The following is a 20,559-nucleotide window of genomic DNA, read 5'->3' as shown; positions in this document are numbered from 1 at the left end:
TTAACTTGTAAAACTGAGCAGCCTCTTTCCAGAGCAACAAAAAGAAAAATTTTAAATAAATAGGAACAAAATTACGATCGAGAATGTCAATTCCAAATCCTACAGGTTCTTCTGTTTATTTTACCAAGTGACAGGGCTCAAGTGATCATCTGGAGAAAATTTTATTTTGAAAGTGTCATTTTAAACTGCAAAGACATCCATTAAACATCACCATTAAACATGCCAAAGGAGAAGCCAAATGTCAAAATGCCCACTTAACCCACCCAAACATCTCAAACACATCCTTTGCTAAACTTTCATAGCCCCATTTTTTAAAGTCAAAAAAATTTTTTTAAACTAAAGAAAGATACATGTTGGTAAGATGCCAACTGTCCATATTCACATGGAGATAGAGTGTAATCTCTCAACCCATATACAGACATAGGAGGGAAAAAACTAGAATTCTATGCACTGCTGCACAGGGGCCCAGCACCTTCCAGCCTCCAGGGAGCTAAGGGAGCAGAAGGGCAGGTTTGTTTTGCATCCCCCCTACAGACAACAATGGTGTTCTTTCTATAAAGTTTTTGTTGAGATAGGAAGGGATGGAAATGGATTTGGATCAGAAAGGAGCAGAGATTCCCCCCTCCCCCAATTATTCTGCTTAAGGTTTTTTCCTCTCAAGGTAGTTGAGAACCTTTACTGGTGTTAAAGAGTAAAAAGAGGGTGCCTGGGTGGCTCAGTTGGTTAAGTGTCTGCCTTCAGCTTAGGTGACCATCCCAGAGTCCTGAGTTTGAGCCTCACATTGGGCTCCCTGCTCTGCAGAGAGTCTGCTTCTCCCTCTGCTGCTCCCCCTGCTTGTGCTTTCTCTCTCTGTCAAATAAATAAATCTTTAAAAAAAAAAAGTGTGAAAAGACACCTCAAAAAACAGGGCGACAGAACACAAGAGGAGGGGGGAAAAAGACTGCAACTTGCTCCCAGGAATTGGAGAAAATTTAGAAAGGAAGGCTGGAATCCATGTATTCCATTACGCAGCTTCTTCTTCATCCTCTTCTTCTTTCTCCTCCCCTACATCTTCTTCATCTTCATCCTCATCCCCGTCTTCATCAATATCTTCCAATTCTTCATCATCATCACCTTCTTCTCCTTCCTCTTCTTCACTACCCACGTGGGGAGCCGTAGAGTGCTGTCATGGATTGGCCACAGACCATCTCGGACAACCTCTCCTCACTCACCTGCTCATGCGTCTGAGTGGTCAGTAAACCAGGCAAAGATGCTCTCTGGCTCCCCACGCTGTGTCCTCCTGCTGGCTTTATTCTTTATTCTGACTTGAACGGTTTGTCAAATCCTTTTCCGATTTCCACTTGACTTCAGTGGACTTTGAGGATGGATCAACACTCAGATAAAATTCTTGGGAAAGCAGTTTATTTTCAAAGTAAGAGTTTTCACCAGACTAAAAATCTATTCTGTAACCTGATTTAATATCTTCAAATTTCTGTCACTTCTACTCTTGGCAAACAATGCAGTGCCTCTTCATCATCCTCCCTAAGCAATGCAGACACTTGTAGATGGTCGTCAAATGTTGTTACCCCCAAAAGGTGAGATTTGGGCCATCGTTTTGAATCTCTTCAGAGAAAATGGTTGGTAGAATTTGTAATACTTCTATTCTCCTTTCAAAGTCTCCTCACTAGCTTGTCCATTAAGTCTGTCTATTGCATTTTGTGCTTTATCGATATGTTCAGTTGTCTCTTGCTCTTCTTTTTCTGAGGCACACCCCAGGTTTGTGGATGTTAAGATGTCATCCTCTCCAAATTTATAGACTCAAACCAATCATCATATCGTCAGCAAACTTTTTAGTAGAATTGACAAGATGGTTTAAAAACTTATATGGAAATGCAAGCCGAATAGCCAAAACAATCTTGAAAAATAAATGATTTCAAGATTTATTATAAAGCTGCAGGAATCAAGGCTGTTTGCTCTTGTAAGGATAACTATATAGATCAATGAAACAGAGGAAGCGTTCTGGGAGTAATTCCTTATATACATAGTTAATTGATTGGTTTATAATGGTAGTAAGGCATTCAATGGGGAAAAGACAATCTTCTCAACAAATAATGTTTAGAATCTAGGTATTCAATGTTTTAAAAAAAATGAAACTTGGGGTGCCTGAGTGGTTCAGTAGGTTAAGAGACTGATTCTTGATTTCGGCTCAGGTCATGATCTCACGGTGGTGAGATCCAGCCACTTGGAGGGCTCTGTGCTGGGTGTGGAACCTGCTTAAGGTTCTCTCTCTCTCTCTTTCTCCATTTGCCGCTCCCCACTCTCATGTGTGCATGCTATCTCTCTCTTTCTTAAAAAAAAAAAAAAAAAAAAAAGAACTTCAACTTTTACTTCACACTACATACAAAAATTAATTCAAGATGGATCACAGATCTAAATACAACATGTAAAACTTCTGGAAGAAGCTAGAAAAAGCTTCTAGTAAAAGATTCCAGAAGAAGATGAAGGAGAATATCTGTATGACTTAAGGGTAGGGAAAGATTTCTTAGGATACACAGGACATTAAGTATAAACGGAGGGGAAAAAAATGCTAAGTTGGACTTCATCAAAATTAAAATGTCTGCTCAGAAGACACTGTTAAGAAAATGAAAAGACAAGCACAAGTTGGGAAAAAATATTCACAAAATGTATTTCCAATAAAGGATTTGCACTCATAAGATATAAAGGATAAATCCATAAGAAAAAAACAACCCAATAAAAAGTCTAGTGTTAAACAGACCCTTTATAAAAAAAAAGAAGGTATCTAGATTTGGAGAAAAAGCACACAAGAAAAAGTGCTCAACATTAGTCAGCAGAGGAATACAAATCAAAACCACAAGAAGATACTACATACCCACCAGGGTGGCTACAATGAAAACTACTGACAGTGCAAATGTCAAGGCTGTAGAACTAGACCTTTTATTTATTGCTCGTAGAATTCAAAATGGTAGGCCATTTTGGAAAATGGCCATCTGTTATATAAAGTTCAATATACAGCTATACCAACAGTTTATAACACTGTAAAGTCAAACATATGCCTACCCTCTGACTCCAATTCCACTCCTAAGTATTTATTCAGGAGAAATTAAAACATAAAATGTCCACACACACAAAGATTATATGAAAATATTTCTAGCAGCTTTTTTTGTGGTGTAAATCCTGAAAATCTTGATCTGTGTGTGTAGATACATATCTCAGCACCCAGGGCTTGCTTTACTAGATGAAGACATGGTTTTCTCAAAGAATACTAGAATTCTTCAAAGCTCCTTTAGTTAAATTCTACTTGTAAAAAATATTTTTGTCCTGCGAACAATGAGCTCATCCTTAGCTGGGTCACAACTCAGAAATACATTATCTCAGAGAGGAAAGAATTGTGGATTTATGGTTCAATTTTGATGCCCTAAAGATTGAAATAACTTTTGATAGAGTTATGAAGTATTTCCAGTTGTTAGCAAATGGTTCTCTGCAAAGAAATTGCTAGAGCATCTTGTGTCTGCACTCTGTCTTGCTAAAACTCTTCCCCAGCTTTTGATCATTTGCAAGGATATTGCTGGCTCCGTTTTCTTCTTCTGTATTGGCAGCAACCAAGAAAGCTTGTAAATTTTCTAGGAGCATCACAAATGGTCATTTCAGGACTTTGGATAGGAGGACATCTTCATAAGGTTAAAGATAGCTGCTGAGTAAACCAACCCAAGGATAAAATCTTTTCCTTCAAAGAGTTTCCAGAAGTGGGCTTGCTTTCTCTCATTCAGAAATAGTAAGGGACCCCTGGGTGGTGCAGCGGTTTGGCGCCTGCCTTTGGCCCAGGGCGCGATCCTGGAGACCTGGGATCGAGTCCCACATTGGGCTCCCGGTGCATGGAGCCTGCTTCTCCCTCTGCCTCTCTCTCTCTCTTTTTCTCTCTCTCTGTGTGTGCATGTGACTATCATAAATAATTGAAAAAAAAAAAGAAATAGTAAGACTTCTGCAGTTAGTTTGAAGAAATGGTTTAGGAATTGTCCTTTGAAAGCCAGTGAGAAGCGCTTCATATACTCTTTTCCCATTTCCAGGTAAACTCTTTCAAATGCAGTGATGGAGAGGCCTGCTTCTGATAAAGTTAGTGACTTTTATGAATGTTGACAAAACATCTTTTAGGGATGTGGGGCAAGTATTGTCTGCCTGTCTATGTAAAAAGCATTGAACGATGATGACAAAACGGAGAGCTTTCTCTACCACTTAAGTTTGCAAAATCAGCTTTGCAGGAGGTCCATCCGGGCAGAGAATGAAGCGTTTCTTTCCAGGCAAAATTTATTTGCGAAAAGGCCTTTTTACCACTCCCAGAATACTGACAGGCTTTGTGGTTTGCAGGGGCGAGTCACAAAGTAAGAAGTGTCAGCACGCCCATAGCGACCCCAAGCAACTCCCTTGAGAGGCGTCTGTGGTTTCATCCAGAATGCAAGTCTGCTGTTTCCTCAACGACCAGCTCCCAATGTTAAAAGAAATGGCATCTATTCTAGAACATAACACACCATTTGACAAAGGAACTGCATCCACTCTTTTCCTCTGATCGAATCCAGAAAGTAGCTCAATCATTTCTGTGTACAAGTCTTTGCCTTCTAAATGTCTAACAGTGTGGGAAATTCCTCTTTGGCTAAGCAATTTCAGAGTGCGCTTCGATAAAAGCTTGTTGTGAAATAGGCCAATCCAAGTGTTGGGACTGTTCCAGCTTTTTTGAATTGAGCTTTCCTTAAACAAAACCTCCTGCATCTTTAAATGCATTTGCAGGAGGGACAGACGTGCTACGCCCTTTCAGTTTTGCTGGTTTCATTGTTCCTTTCACTGGCAAGAATTTTCCAGCACAAAAACACTGGCTCTTGCGTTGTCCTGTTCATTATTAAAAGTGAAACTGGATAATACATAGTCTTTATCACACTTCTCTGTCTTCAATGTTACAACGGCGGCGTGATTTCGTCCAATGACTTTTGATGTGTCCACCTGGCTAAGCTACAGACCTCTGTTTTTTCAAATGCTAACCTAGGTGTTGCCCGGAAGATGTTTTGTGGAATGATGCAAGTTCACAGGCAATTGATTTTAAATAAAGGAGATTATCCTACATAATCGGAGCCGGCCTAATTCAAAGAGTTGAAAGGCTTTAAAGAGCAGGGTGGAGGATTCTGTGAAGGATCCCCCAGAGAAAAATTCTGCCTGGGTACTTCAGCTCGGGTCTGTGGAGAGTTCCAGCTCGCCCCTCCTGACCGGCTGCCCTTGGGGATTCTGGGCTTACCAGCCCCACAATCGAGAAAGTCAGTTCTTGATGATACATCTCAATCTATACAGCAATCCTCATTATTGTTGGATTTCATATTTGCAAATTCAGGTATTTGCTAAACTTTAGTATATCCATACAATGAATAGGAAACGAAAAGGAGCTACAGAGTGTGCCAGGCTGGCTCAGTGGAGAGGGCATGTGACTCTTGCTATCCAGGTTGTGAGTTCAAGTTCCGTGTTCAGCGTAGAGCTTATTTAGAGGGGAAAAAAGATGGAAAAGGAGCTATTGATGAAAGGAAGCAGATCAGTGGTTGCCTGAAGAGCAGGGAAGGAGGGGAGAGAGGCAAAGAACGAAGGAAGGGAGAGATTAGATGGGGGTATGAGTGATGGATAAGTCACTCTCCTGATTGTGGTCATGGTTTGACATGAGCGTGCATGTCACCTTTATGACATTATACACTTTCAACATGTGAAATTTATCATATGTCAATATATTTCAATAATGATGTAAAAGACCCTCCCCTCATCTTGGTTAGAATTGTATTAAGGGGCTCCTGGCTGGCCCAGTTGGTAAAGTGTGTGACTCGTGATCTCGGGGTAGTGGGTGTGAGTCCCATATTGGGTGTGGAGATCACTTAAAAAAAAAAAAAGAGTTGCATTAAAACCTGTACATTAGCCTGGAAAGACCAACATGGTTACAATACTACAATACTTAGTGTTCTACCCTGGAATGCATGTTTCACACCCACTTAGAGAAAGAAAGACATTTACGGGGGCTCCTGAGTGGCTCAGGGGTTGAGTGTCTGCCTTTGGCTCAGATCATGATCCCGGGGTCCTGGGATTGAGTTCTGCATCGGGCTCCCCATGGGGAGCCTGCTTCTCTCTTTGCCTGTGTCTCTGCCTCTCTCTGTGTGTCTCTCATGAATACATAAATAAAATCTTAAAAAAAAAAAAAGAAAAACATTTACATTTTTCACACATCTCTTGCATTTATTATTAAGGCTCCTTCTAGCAGTTTTTTGTTTTTTACCCCTTTTTTCCTTTAGTATTTTCCCTCAATTTTTATTTATTTATATTTTTTTTTTGGAGAGGGAGCACGCTTTATTGGGGACAGAGTACTGCACATGACCCACAGATGAAGGCAGGCCAGGGGGTGTCCTACACATCACAAGCAAAAAGGCACATGGGAGGTTTTGCTAAGAAAGATCGACTGGAACATGGTTTCCTCCGGGAGCTTCCCCTACCTCCTCCCTCGGAGGGGTTGGGATATGCCCAACCATCTCCTTGAAGGCAGCTCTGGTCCGCTAGAGATACAGTCCCTCGGGGGTGCCCTCTTGTTTTTTATAAAGAACATTTTCTTTAGATTTCTTGAAGTCTTCATTTGTTACTTTCATCCGATGCTCTCTCAAGGCCATCAGACCAGCCTCTGTGCAGATGGCCTTGATGTCGGCACCAGAGAGGTCATCCTTAGCCATGATCAAGTCCAGGGTCACATCATCGGCCAGCGTCATCCTGCTTGTGTGGATCTGAAAGATGTGCTTCTTAGTCTTTTCGTCGGGCAGGGGAGCTCAATCTTCCTGTCAGTGCAGCCTGGTGTGATAGTGCTGGATCCAGGGTTTTTATCCGGTTTGTGGCCATGATGACCTTCACATCCCCCCTTGAATCAAATCCATCCAGCTGGTTCAACAGTTCCAACATCGTTCGTTGAATTTCCCTCTCCCCACCGGAATTTGAGTCATATCTTCTTGTTCCAATGGCATCAATTTCATCAATAAACACAATGGATGGTGCATGTTCTTCCGCAACTCGAAACGATTCCCGAACGACTTTGGGCCCATCGCCTAGGTACTTCTGAATAAGTTCAGAGCCAACCACTCTCAAGAAAGTGGCTGAGGTTCGGTTTGCTACTGCTTTGACTAATAAGGTTTAACCTGTGCCAGGTGGACCATAGAGAATGACCCCCTTTGGGGGCTTTATACCCATCTCTTCATAATTTTCAGGATGAGTGAGAGGAAGCTCCAGGGATTCCTTAATTTCCTGGATTTGGTTGTCCAACCCCCTGATATCAGCATAGGTTTCCTGGGGGGCCTTTTCTACCTTTTCTACCTTCATTACTGTGACCAAGGGATCTGTGTCATCCATGAACACCACTATGACAGCATGCAGCTTGTGGTTGAGCAGGTTGGAGCAGCCTGGTTCCAGGAGATCCTTGTCTACAAAGGAGAGAATGCTGACATAGTGTTCTGAGCCCACAGATGTAGACACAATGACATGATTGCCATCAATGATCTCTTCCAAGGTTACTACTGACATTGAGGTCCCCCTCAGATCATCCACCTTAGATCTTTCCTCCTCTTGCTTTTCTTCTAAAGGCTTCATTTGTTCCTGATTTCTAATGAATTCTTCCTCCATGAGAAGATAATCTTTAATTCTCTCTAACTTCAATAATTTTAACCAGCATTGAGTGTGAGGTGTCACCAGTGGAAGCTTGCTCGCAGCATCTGGTCCCTTTGTTTTCTTCTTCTTTTTCTCCACTCTAGTTGATACAGGAGGTTCGTATTTCTTTTTCTTGTCCTTGTCATCCTTGTTGCCACCTCCAGGGCCATGACCACCACTCTGACTTTGACCCATCTTGCTTCGGCTGCTCGAACCACCCCCCTCCCCACAAATTTTTATTTAAATTCTAGTTAGTTAGGGGCACCTGAGTGTCTCATCAGTTGAGCATCCAATTCTTTTTTTTTTTTTAAGATTTTATTTTTTTATTTATTCATAAGAGACACAGAGAGAAAGGCAGAGGGAGAAGTAGGGTCCTGTGGAGAGCCCGATGTGAGACTTGATCCCAGGATCCTGGGATCATGCCCTGAGCCAAAAGCAGACACTCAACCACTGAGCCACCCAGGTGCCCAAGCATCCAATTCTTGGTTTTGGCTCAGGTCATGATCTCAGAGCTGTGGGATCAAGCCCTGTGTCAGGCTCCATACTCAGCAGGGGGTCTGTTGGAGATTCTCTCTCTCTCTCCCTCTGTCCCTCCTCCTCTCCTTCTCTCTCAAATAAATATATAAATCTTTTTTTAAAAAAAGATTTTTTAAATGTATTTATGAGAGACACAGAGAGAGAGAGAGATGCAGAGACACAGGCAGAGGGAGAAGCAGGCTCCCTGAGGGGAGCCTGATGCAGGACTCGACCCTGGGACTGTGGGATCACGCCCTGAGCCAAAGGCAGACACTCAACCGCTGAGCCACCCAGGCATCCCTAAATATATAAATCTTAAAAAAAAATTTAAATTCTAGCTAGTTAACATTTTTTTTTTACTCCTAATAATTTTTTTCTGGTTATTTTAATAGGATCTTTCCCATCATTTTATAATTTAATCAATTATCAACATATAAGAAAGCATGTCTGTTCTTCCTAATGAGTGCGAGTCTTGCATTCAATCTCTTTGCTACACTGTCATAAATTTGAAATATTGCAGTTGGTTTGGGTTTTTTGGAGTAGTCAGCTCTATAATCTGCAAATCAAATAACATCCTCTTCACTAGTCATACTTCTCATGTCTGTTTACTGTTCTGTGTCTTTTTGTATCATGACCTTCCAGCCCTAGTTAGCACATGATTGTGGGTGTGCATGTATGTTTTGCCTTTGATCATGATGAGAACCACCCTAGTGTTTTATTATTACACAGGATGCCTACTTTTAGGTTGAAATGGATATATTTTAAAAGTCTGATATTAAGGACATTGTCATGTATATATTAAAGTAGAAAGATCAGAATAATGAACCTGCTAGCGTATGACCCCCATTTTTGTCCACCTTTGTTTCATTTGCCCCTCATCCTTCCCCCAACCCTTGGAAAATTTTGAAATATTCCAATTTTCTATTATCTCATCCATATTTCCAATATTCCCAATATTTTGCCCTTATATTTCCACCATTATATTAATTTTTTGAGATATTTCAATATGTATCTTTAAAGGGTAATGATTCTTGGGCACCTGGGTGGCTCAGTCAGTTAAGCATCTGCCTTCAGCTCAGGTCATGATCTCAGGGTCCTGGGATTGGGCCCTGCATCATAGGGCTCCCTGCTCAGCGGGGAGTCTGCATCTCTCTCTCCCTCTGCCCCTCTCCCTGCCACTACCTGCTTGTGCTCTCTTCTCACTTTAAAATAAATAAGTAAGTAAGTAAATAAATAAATAAAAGATTTTTTTTAAGTTAATGATTTTTTTTTCCTAATTGAGTTTTTGTTAGTTGTCCTAAGAGTCAGTACAGACATTTTAATTTGTACACAATTCTTAAGGTACGTACTGAAAAATCTAAAAAGTCATGTAGTTGTGATTCTTTTCTAAATGTCATTCCCATGACCTTTCAACTTAAAATTTGGGGGCAAATTTTCCTTAACAGTATATCAAAGTACCAATATCTTCAAATGTTGATATGCTGTTAACTTTGTCAAGTCTTATTAATTCATAGTTTATTTATTTTTTTTAAAGTTTTTTTTTTTTTAATTTTTATTTATTTATGATAGTCACACACAGAGAGAGGCAGAGACATAGGCAGAGGGAGAAGCAGGTTCCGTGTACCGGGAGCCCGACGTGGGATTCGATCCCAGGTCTCCCGGGTCTCCAGGATCGCGCCCTGGGCCAAAGGCAGGGGCTAAACCGCTGCGCCACCCAGGGATCCCAATTCATAGTTTAATATAATATACACTACGTACTAAAACTAGACCATTACCAAGATGTTACAGAGTGCACAAGAATTCTGACATGGAGAGCCAAGATCTAGGAGTGGCTTTCTTTTCTTTTCTTTTCTTTTCTTTCTTTTCTTTTCTTTTCTTTTCTTTTCTTTTCTTTTCTTTTCTTTCTTTTCTTCTTTCGTTCTCGGCTTTTTTTGAGGGGAGTACTTTTGGAGGGGATGTCGGGGGGGAGGGGGTAGGGAGGGGCTTTTAGTTAGGTCTTTCTGGTCTTTGATGGTGGTCTTGCTTTCTCGGTGAGGTCCTTCGCTTTCCTTTCCTTTCCTGTGCTTTCCTTTCCTTCCTTTCCTTTTCCTTTCCTTTCCTTTCCTTTTCTTTCCTTTCCTTTTCTCTTTCTTTCTTTCTTTCTTTCTTTCTCTTTCTTTTCCTTTCTTTCTCTACTTTATTTATTTATTTGACAGAGAGTGCACACAAGCAGGGGGCATGGCAGGCAGAGAGAAAGGGAGAAGCAGACTCCCCATTGAGCAGGGAGCCTGATGTGGGGCTCTATTCCAGGACCCCAAGATCATGACCAGAGTGGAAGGCAGATGCTTAACTGACTGAGCCACCCAGGTACCCCCAGGAGTGGTTTTCTTTAGGAAACAATTCTACCAAAACCAACATGGAGATAGAAGTAATTTAAAATGTTCAAGATGTATTAAATACACGACTGACTCCAAATTGTCATTTAGTATGGTTTGTTATTACAGGATATAAAAATTACCCCATCTATGGAATGTTGAGCTGATGCCCAAGACAATCAAAGCCTCCCAAACTCAATATCCCACTATATTCTGGTTGTATAAAAAATAAACGACCGGCAAATGATTTCACCTCTTTATTTTTTTTTAATATTTTATTTATTTATTCATGAGAGACACAGAGAGAGAGAGAGAGGCAGAGACACAGGCAGAGGGAGATTGATTCAGGACTCAATCCTGGGACTCCGGATCACGCCCTGGCTGGAAGGCAGGTGCTAAACCACTGAGCCACCCAGGGATCCCCTGATTTCACCTCTTAAAAAAAACCATTTACATTTTAAAAAATGGGCTGAGGTAGGATTCCCTCCTTCTTAAAAATGTTTCTAGAGGGGCACCTGGGTGGCTCAGTTGGGTAAACGTCTGTCTTTGGCTTAGGTCATGATCCCAGGGTCCTGGGATGGAGCCCCTGCTCAGCGGGGAGCCAGCTTCTCCCTCTCCCACTCCCCCTGCTTGTGCTTGCGCTCTCTTCCTTTCTGTCAAATAAATAAATAAATAAAATTAATTTTTTAAAATGTTGCTAGAACTACTAAAAACTTGCATTTACAAAATAGTTGATAAAAATATTCCTCTGGATTGTACAAGAAGGGAGACAGGGACTACTGTTAAGACAAGGTATATGATAATAATCAGACTTGGCTTCTTTCTCTCCTGCTTCATCCAGGGCTGGACTCTCCTTATTTTTAGTTTTCTGTTTTCTGCAGGTAAGTTTTCTTCTATTTCTTGGTTAGCCACTTCAGGGTATTTTCCCTTGGCTTCCCCTTTTCCCCTTTGCACTTTTTGTCTGAAGATTTATCCTTTCCTGCTGCCTTTTTTGGGGTTTGTTTCCACTTTTACAGGAGCAGGTGTAGCTGACAACCCCCCCCCACCTCCTCTTGGGCTCCTTCACCTCCCCCTCGAGGGAGCTGACCTTCCTCTTGGGCATCGTGGTAGCGAGGTGGGGATGTGTCAGGTGCTTGCTGGGTGTGTGGGGGCAGCAGTGCACCAGAACTTTCCCGAAGCTGGGCTGCGTGGCTGCTGCTGTTCCATGTTAATGATTCTTAAAAAAAAAAAAAAAAAAAAAAAAAAAAAAAAAAGTAATGCTGTTATCATATCTTACAAATTACAAATTAAATGTTTAATTAATTAATGTTTAATTAATTTAATTACAAATTAAACATTAACCCCTTCATATCATCAAATATTCAGTGTTCAGTTTCCCTTGATTATGCCCTCTTTTTTTTTTTTTTTTCTCCTGACTTGGCTTATCAAATTTGCATTCAGAGGAGCCACACACGGCTTTGGAGTCTCTGTCAATCTGTGAATTTTCCTTCTCACTTTCATTTTTCTTGCTGTTTGTTCCTTGAAGACATCAAGTAATTTGCCCTGCAGAATGAACATCTTGGTTTTGCTGATGACATCCCTGTGGTGGTGTTTACCGTGTTCCTCTGCCCCCTAGTATTTCTAGAGAACAGATCAGATTGAGGTTCAGGTTTGGGGGCAAGTATAGGTGGTGTCACAGGACAGGCAGCCAGGACCCAGCCTCTGGGAGGGAGATTTGCAGAAGGAGGTTTACTGGGCAGGGCTCTCAGGCTCAGAGCCTCTACGGAAGTAGGGGTACGTGGCAGGGGACAGAGGAGCAGCTGGACAGGGATGAGCTGAGAGAGAGGTCTCAGCACCCTTAGGAGCTCTGGAGCTGGGACAACCCCCACATTGTTCCTGATGGAGGCGATGGGCGAGGCTTTTGTACCCTCTCATTGGCCTGTCTCTGGGGGTGGGAGTACAACCTGTGGACACCCCCAGGGAGGGACCCAGGTATAACAGCTGGGGGAGTGCCTGCTGCAGTCCTAAAGGCAGAACCTGAGCAGGGCTTCGATGGATACTTCTAGGGCATCACATGGGGAAACACTCTGTCTGGTTGTCTCTCTTATGTTAAGATTGATCAGGGGGTGTCTGCTGCTAGCCAGCCTGTTCTACCCATTATAGGCTCCCCCATCAGCTTTTCCATAGTAGTTGAAACAGTCACTGATGATGATCATATTCGGTCGTTTTTTTTTTTTTTTTTTCATGAGTTACAAAATAATGATATTCTAATTCTCCTATTCATTCCTCTTTAATCAGCTGGAAGTCTATAAAGAGTTTTTTCTCCTAAACTCTGGTTATCCTGAGGTACAGTTCATACAGAATGGTCAGAATAAGTGCTTGATTCTTTCCCTTGATTTTCCAATTAAAATGTATCTAGTGACGGTGAGGTTGCTGATCTGTGGACCACACTTTGATGAGCAGGTCAGTATTGCTAGAGATTTTGTTAGAACTGCTGACTCTCTCGGACTCCTGGGTGGCTCAGTTGGTTAAGCATCTGCCTTCAGCTCAGTTCATGATCCCAGGGTCCTGGGATGGAGTCCCACGTAGGGCTCTCTGCTCAGTGGGGAGTCTGTTTCTTCCACCCCTTCCTCTGCTGTGCTTGCTCTCTCTCTCTCTCTGGTTCACTCTCTCTCTCTCTCTCAAATAAGTGAATAAAATTAAAACAAAATAAATCATGTGATTAAAAAAAGCAAAAAAGAACTGCAGACTCTCAGGCCTATACCAGGGTCTCATTCCACAAAATCCCCCATTATTTGTGTATTTCTATCAAAGGTGGAAAAAGACTGGAATATTCTGCCTTACATAAAGTAATATTCTGCCTTACATAAAGTAATATTAGTACCTTACTCAGTACTGGGTATTAAATTTTGCCAAACGCTTTTTCATTACAAAATCCAGATGATCACTATTGTCTGCTCAGTGTTAAACTATATACACATTTTCTTGTTCTGTGTCTTGGTAGCCTTTTTTTTTTTTTTTTTTATCTCTGGGCACTATATCATGGCATGGATATTCCACACTTTATCCATGGATCTGTTGATCGACACCTGTGTTGTTTCCAGTTTTTGACACTGCAAGTAAAGCTCCATGAGCAAGTGTGTATAAGTTTTGGGTGGACACATGCTTTCATTTTTCTTGGGTAAGTACTGAGAAGTTGAATGAGTGTGTCATGGGTGTATGTTTTTTATTTCCTTTTTTTTAAAGATTTTATTTATTTATTCATAAGAGACACAGAAGAGAGGCAGAGACATAGGCAGAGGGAGAGGCAGGCTCCGCACAGGGAGCCCAATGCAGGACTCGATCCCCAGACCCTGGATCACTACCTGAGCCAAGGCAGACACTCAACTGCTGAGCCACCAAGGCTATGTTTAATTTCAAAAGAAACTCTCAATATATTTTTTCAAATTGACCCTCCGAAAAGATTGTTCACATATGAATTTCCACCAGCACTGTATAATGGCGCCCATTTCACTACACTGTTGTCAATACTGGGAATGATTTCTTTTAAAAATTGACAATCTGGGGACACCTGAGTGGCTCAGTGGTTGAGCACCTGCCTTTTGTTCAGGGAGTGATCCTGGAGTCTCGGGATCGAGTCCCACTTCGGGCTCCCTGAATGGAGCCTGCTTCTCTCTCTGAGTCTCTGCCTCTCTCTCTGTCTCTCTCATGAATAAATAAAATCTTTAAAAAAAATTGATAAGCTGTCTATCACCTATTTATCTCTCATCTATCTATTATTGTGGTAAAATATGCATTTCACCAAATGTATCATTTTTTCCTTTTTAAAATGTACAGTCTGGTGGCACTAAATGCATTTACAATATTGTGTGACCATCACCACCATCCATCGCCAGAACTTTTTCATCATTCTTTTTTTTTTTTTCATCATTCTTGATATAAATTCTGTGCCCATTAAACACTCTCTCCCTCCTCTCCTCACCCCCATGGTAACCTCTGCTCTACTCTGTCTCTATGAATTTGACTACTCTATGTACCTCATATAATTGGAATCATACAATATTTGTTCATGTCTGTTTTCTTTCACTTGGCATAATATTTTCAAGGTTCATCCATGTTGCAGTGTGTACCGTGTTATTACAATTCCATTCCTTTATTTGACTGTATGGATAGATCACACTTTGTTTATCAGTTCATGTACTGATGGACATTTGGGCTGCTTCCACCTTTTGGTTATTATGAATAATTATTCATGAACACTCATGTATAAATATCTGTTTGAGTCCCTGCTCTCAGTTCTTTTGGGTATATACCTAGAATTAAAACTGTTGGATCAAATGGTTTCTGAGAGGGATGCCTGGGTGGCTCAGCGGTTGAACATCTGCCTTTGACTCAGGGCGTGATCCCGGGGTCTGGGATCAAGTCCCATATCGGGCTCCTGCAGAAAGCCTGCTTCTCCCTCTGCCTGTGTCTCTGGCTCTTTCTCTTTCTGTCTCTCATGAATAAATAAATAAAATCTTTTTAAAAAATGGTTTCTGAGAAACCACCAGACTGTTTTCCATAGTAGCTACATCATTTTACCTTCCCACCAATGGATGAGGGTTCCAATTGCTCCATCCATATCCTTATCAACACTTATTATTTTCCTTTTTTTAAAAAGTAGGCCCTACGCCCAATGTGGGGCTTGAATTCACGACCCTGAGATCAAGAGTTGCACGTTCTACCAACTGAGCCAGCCAGGCACCCCTTACCCCTCTCTTTCCTTCCTTCCTTCCTTCCTTCCTTCCTTCCTTCCTTCCTTCCTTCCTTCCTTCCTTCTTTCCTTTCTTCTTTTCTTCCTTTCTCTTTAGAGAGAAAATCTTTTTTAAAAAAGATTTTATTTATTTATTTGACAGGGGTGGGGGAGAGCATGAGAAGGGGAGCTGCAGGCAGAGGGAGAGGGACAAGCAGACTCCCCACTGAACAGGGAGCCTGATGTGGAACCCTGGGATCATGACCTGAGCCAAAGGCAGACGTTCAACTGACTGAGCCACCCAGGAACCCCCCCTTCCTTTTTTTAATAGCCATCCTGATGGATAATAGCCATCTTAATGAGATACCTAAGTGATATCTCATTGTGGTTTTAATTTGCATTTCCATAATGACTAGTGATGTTAGATATTTTTTCATGTGCTTATTTTGTTTATCTTCTTTGGAGAAATATCTATTCAAACCCTTTGCCCACTGAACTATATATATATATTTTAAAGATTTTATTTATTTATTCATGAGAGACACACAGAGAAAGGCAGAGACACAGGCAGAGGCAGAAGCAGGCTCCATGCAGGGAGTCTGACATGGGACTCGACTCTGGGTCTCCAGGATCAGGCCCTGGGCGGAAGGCAGGCGCTAAACTGCTGAGCCACCCAGGGATCTCTGAACTATATTTTTAATGTGCTACTAAACTGTATTGCTGGAATGCCTCAGTGGCTCAGTGGTTGAGTGTCTGCCTTTGGCTCAGGGTGTGATCCCGGGGTCCTTGGATCGAGTCCCGCATCAGGCTGCTGCATGGAGCTTGCTTCTCCCTCTGCCTGTGTCTCTGCCTCTCTCTTTGTGTCTCCCATGAATAAATAAATAAAGTCTTAAAAAAATAAACTGTATTACCTAATATTTCATTTAAGACTTTTGTGTCCAGTGGACCCAATAATCTACTCCCAAATTGCTGAGGTATTTTTTGTTGTTCTGGGTTGTTAAGGTTTGATATAATTCGTTATGTAGCAATTGGTCACTGCACAGGTTCAGTTCTGGAAAGCAGGCCCCCTTCTTGTGCAAAGATAATGGAAATTCCTGCTTCCTTTTATCTGCCCTGGGTTCCTCTTTCCTTCACTCCAAATCTGGGGTCCAAGCCGCAATTCCAGATTTGCACAGACCCAAAAGCCCCATGGGAAGTTCTGGGAACTTTATTTAAATTGGGGATCAGCCACAAATAATCCTGATGGATTTTGGTGGGTAGAAAATGGAATCCAGACTGCTTGCAAGAAGGATCAGTGCCCAAGGGAGGGATGCCTGGTTAGCTCAGTTGGTAGAGCATGCAACTCTTGATTTCAGGGTCATGAGTTCAAGCCCCATGTTGGACACAGAGATTACTCTTTAAAAAATGCCTGAAAGAAGAACAATCTCATGAGGAAGAGGTTTGGTGGAGGGCCCAGGCTCATCTTGGGGCCAAGGATGGGAAGCATCAGACCCTGAGCAGAGTCTATCATTTTTGTCTTCTCATAACCCCTTCCTGTGGGGAGTCCATCCTTCCTTGAATGCCCCTTTCCATTGTAATCTTCTTTAGGCCATGGATCAAGTAGGAACGACCCTGGGCCCCGCTCCTTGTGATGTCCTGATGAGTGGATTCCATTCTCCTCGCCATAAACACTGCTTCTGGCTTAGACATATGATACATGCGAGCCTAATGGACTCTCTCCTTGAGTTTTTGCCAGAAATATCAGAAAGATACTCATTTTGTAACTGAACGGTGAACTCACTCTTCATTAAGGTACAGATGGACGACACTAGGTGGAGCTGTCCCACAGAAAGGAACATCTATTTGCAGCAAATAAGGAGATGATGGGGGTAACTTCCTGGCCCAGACTCCCTGAGCAGGGGTGAGTGCATTTCTTTTATTTAGGGTTAGGATGAACATTTAGAAAGGGGAGCGTTGTCATCGTGTGTGGAGGCGGGCACAAGGGCGTGCATGCATCTTAAGGAAACATGCCCATACATGATGTGTTATGTTAATGAGGTACGTGTACCTTCTTGGGGGGAACTTGTACATTATAAAGAGGCACAGTTGGATAAGAAGAAGGGGCTGTGGGCATGTTCTAAGATGCAATATCTGGAATAATCTGGATGGGGTCTCCTTACCCAAGAGGATAAGGAATGCAGGCCTTTGCCTACCTTTGAAACAGGACTGGGAGTTTTGCCTCTGATGTATTGTCTCTGGTATGGTTAGGCTATTGCTCAGCTTGGTAGAGACTGTTAGTTGTTTGCATTCCCTTTAAATCCTTAACTACTGAGGTTTTCGCTTTAAAAAATTTATTTATTTATTTATTTATTCATTCATTCATTTATTTTAGGTTTTTGCATTTCTTGCAATTCTGACACCTCCTAGGAAAATGTGTTTGGGCGAGGAGGGCATAAATCTCAGAAAATATCAGGGAATCTAAAATGACTTCTCTTGTGTCATGAAAGCTGTATCTCCTCTTTCTGTTTTGGAGACCCTTACCTCTTTCTGCTGACTTTTTTCTTTTTTTTTTCCCCCTTTTGGAAAAAGATCTCCTAAGTCTGTTGCTGCCTGTTAGAGAATCAAATCAACTCAGAGAAAAGAAAAGCTAACAGGTAAAAGACAATCATTGAAGCATCTGGACCCAGCCATGCCTCAAGGCCCAGAGATTTGTTACATCCAGTAAAAGTTCTTTCTTTTTCTCTTGATCTAGCTGGGAGTTGAGTTTCTGTCAGTTACCAGTGACTGCAACCAGAATAGGGGAAATCTTTGGGGCAAAACGGAATGAAACATATTCCTCCAGGGACTTGAGCGATCTTACTGTGGGACCCACTCCCCTGGTAAGAGAACAAGATATGAGAAGGGGAGATGTGTCTCAGTAAGGTGCAGATATGGAGGTGCTGGTGAGAAAGCTGCGGAGTGGAGAGAGAGGTGGGGGGAGCAGCTTCCCCTGGGGAAGGATGGACACTGTCTAGTCCAATCTCTCTAGCAGAGACCTAACAGAGGCAGCCCTAGCTTGCAAAAGGTCCCGAAGGGGGTCTTACGGTCCACAGCTGAGCAGTACTGCCCATGGGTTGCTAGAGAGTCAGAGGCACTCAGGGGCAGTGTGGGCACAGGTGGGTGAATAGTTAAGCCGTGTCTAAGTCAGTAAGAGTGATGAGGAAGGCAGCAAACAAAACCCAGCCTTGGGGGCACTGGGTGGCTCAGTCAGTTGGGTGGCTGCCTTCAGCTCAGGGCGAGATCCCAGAGTCCTGGGACAGAGCCCCTTGTGAGGCTCTCCGCTCAGCGGGGATTCTGCTTCTCCCTCTCCCTTTGCCCATTGCTGCCCATCTTCTCTGCTCATGCTCCTTCTCTCTCAAATAAATAGAATCTTTTTTTTTTTTTTAAGATTTCACTTATTTATTTGAGAGAGAGAGAGAGTGAGAAAAAAGAGAGCGCACAAGCAAGAGGAGGGCTGAGAGAGAAGCAGACTCCTTGCTGCATAGGCAGCCCGATTTAAGACAGATCTCCATCCTGGGACTCTGGAATCATGGCAGATGCTTAACCAAATGAGCCACCCAGGTGCCCCCAAATAAAATCTTAAAAAAACACAACACAACACAACAAAACCCCAGCTTTGGTGAGAATTACCCAGAACACAAGCTCCTTGTGGGTCCTGGAGATAGGGTGAAGGCTGGGTCTGCCCTGGACAAAGGGGACTATTGATCAGTGGGATTTAGGGACATATGGGCGAGCAAGTACCTGGTTGCTCAAGGCCTGGAGCTGGGAGGAGGTTCTGGCTGTGTGCAGCCTGCTGGAGTCCTGGGCCATGCGGCGTGCTCTCTCTGCTGGGTTGGGCGCCCAGTTTATATTTATTTCATACAAGGAGCTGGAGAGTTTGTCTTTCTTGTTCACATCAGCAACAGCTTATATTGATTGCAGCGAGTTATTTCTTTGGAGGTTGAAAGATCTTAACTGCCCAAAGGATGTCCAGAGACTTTGGGAAGATGATTCTTTGATAATACTTTCAAATTCTTCCTCACTTATAGGAACATAAGGATTTTCTTTTTTTGAATCTGTTTCTTAATTTGAACCATACTTTTCAATAAGATTTAAAAATCTATTCACATATTCATACGGGAATTGTAATTCTTATAATCTTACGTTATAATCTGCATTAATACCTCAACTTGCTAATTATATTTGTCTTTTCTCTCCTTTTTTAAAAATTTGACATAGATCTAATGCTTTCTTTTCTTTTTTCTTTTTTTGTTAAGATTTTATGTATTTATTTGAAAGAGAGGGAGAGTAATAGTGGGGAGGAGCAGAGGGAGAGAGAGAAGGAGGCTCCCTGCAGAGCAGGGAGCCAGATGCTGGGCTTGATCTCAAGATCCTAGGATCATGACCTGAGCCAAAGGCAGCCGCTAATTGACTAAGCCATTCAGGTGCCCCTAATGCTTTCTTTTTTTGTTTAAGAATCTACTTTTGGGGGATCCCTGGGTGGCGCAGCGGTTTGGCGCCTGCCTTTGGCCCAGGGCGCGATCCTGGAGACCCGGGATCGAATCCCACGTCGGGCTCCCGGTGCGTGGAGCCTGCTTCTCCCTCTGCCTGTGTCTCTCTCTCTCTCTCTCTGTGTGTGTGTGACTATCATAAATAAAAAAAAAAATAAAAAAATAAGAATCTACTTTTGGGGCAGCCCCGGTGGCGCAGCGGTTTAGCGCCGCCTGCAGTCTAGGGCGTGATCCTGGAGACCCTGGATCAAGTCCCACATCGGGCTCCCTGCATGGAGCCTGCTTCTCACTCTGCCTGTGTCTCTGCCACCCCTCCCTCCCGTGAATAAATAAATTAAAAAAAAAAAAAAAAGAATCTACTTTTGGGGGCACCTGCCTGGCTCAGTTGGTGGAGCAAGTGACTCTTGATCTCGGGGTTGTGAATTCAAGCCCCATGTTTGGTGTAGAGATTACTTAAAAATAAAATTGTAAAAAAATCTACTTTGGGGTTTCTTTTCTTTTCTTTTTTTAAAGATTTTATTTATTTATTCACGAGAGACAGAGAGAGAGAGGCAGAGACACAGGCACAGGGAGAAGCAGGCCCCATGCAGGGAGCCCGATGTGGGATTCCATCCCAGGTCTCCAGGATCAGGCCCTGGGCTGAAGGCAGTGCTAAACCACTGAGCCACCCGGGCTGCCCTACTTTTGAATTTCTTTTTTTTTTTTTTTTTTAAATTTTATTTATTTATTTATTTATGATAGTCACAGAGAGAGAGAGAGAGACAGAGACAGA

The 20,559-nt window shown here is 42.4% G+C and overlaps 2 pseudogenes; both read right to left on the bottom strand.

The window, feature by feature from the left end:
- Positions 1 to 1,003: 1,003 nt before the first annotated feature.
- On the bottom strand, positions 1,004 to 11,670 carry LOC119877512 (annotated as a pseudogene).
- On the bottom strand, positions 6,439 to 7,893 carry LOC100687104 (annotated as a pseudogene).
- Positions 11,671 to 20,559: the final 8,889 nt, after the last annotated feature.

Source organism: Canis lupus, chromosome 25 (assembly GCF_011100685.1).
Source record: "Canis lupus familiaris isolate Mischka breed German Shepherd chromosome 25, alternate assembly UU_Cfam_GSD_1.0, whole genome shotgun sequence".
Lineage (NCBI taxonomy): Eukaryota > Metazoa > Chordata > Mammalia > Carnivora > Canidae > Canis > Canis lupus.
Note: the sequence above shows the minus strand (reverse complement) of the source record. Positions and strands in the feature narration are given on the sequence as shown.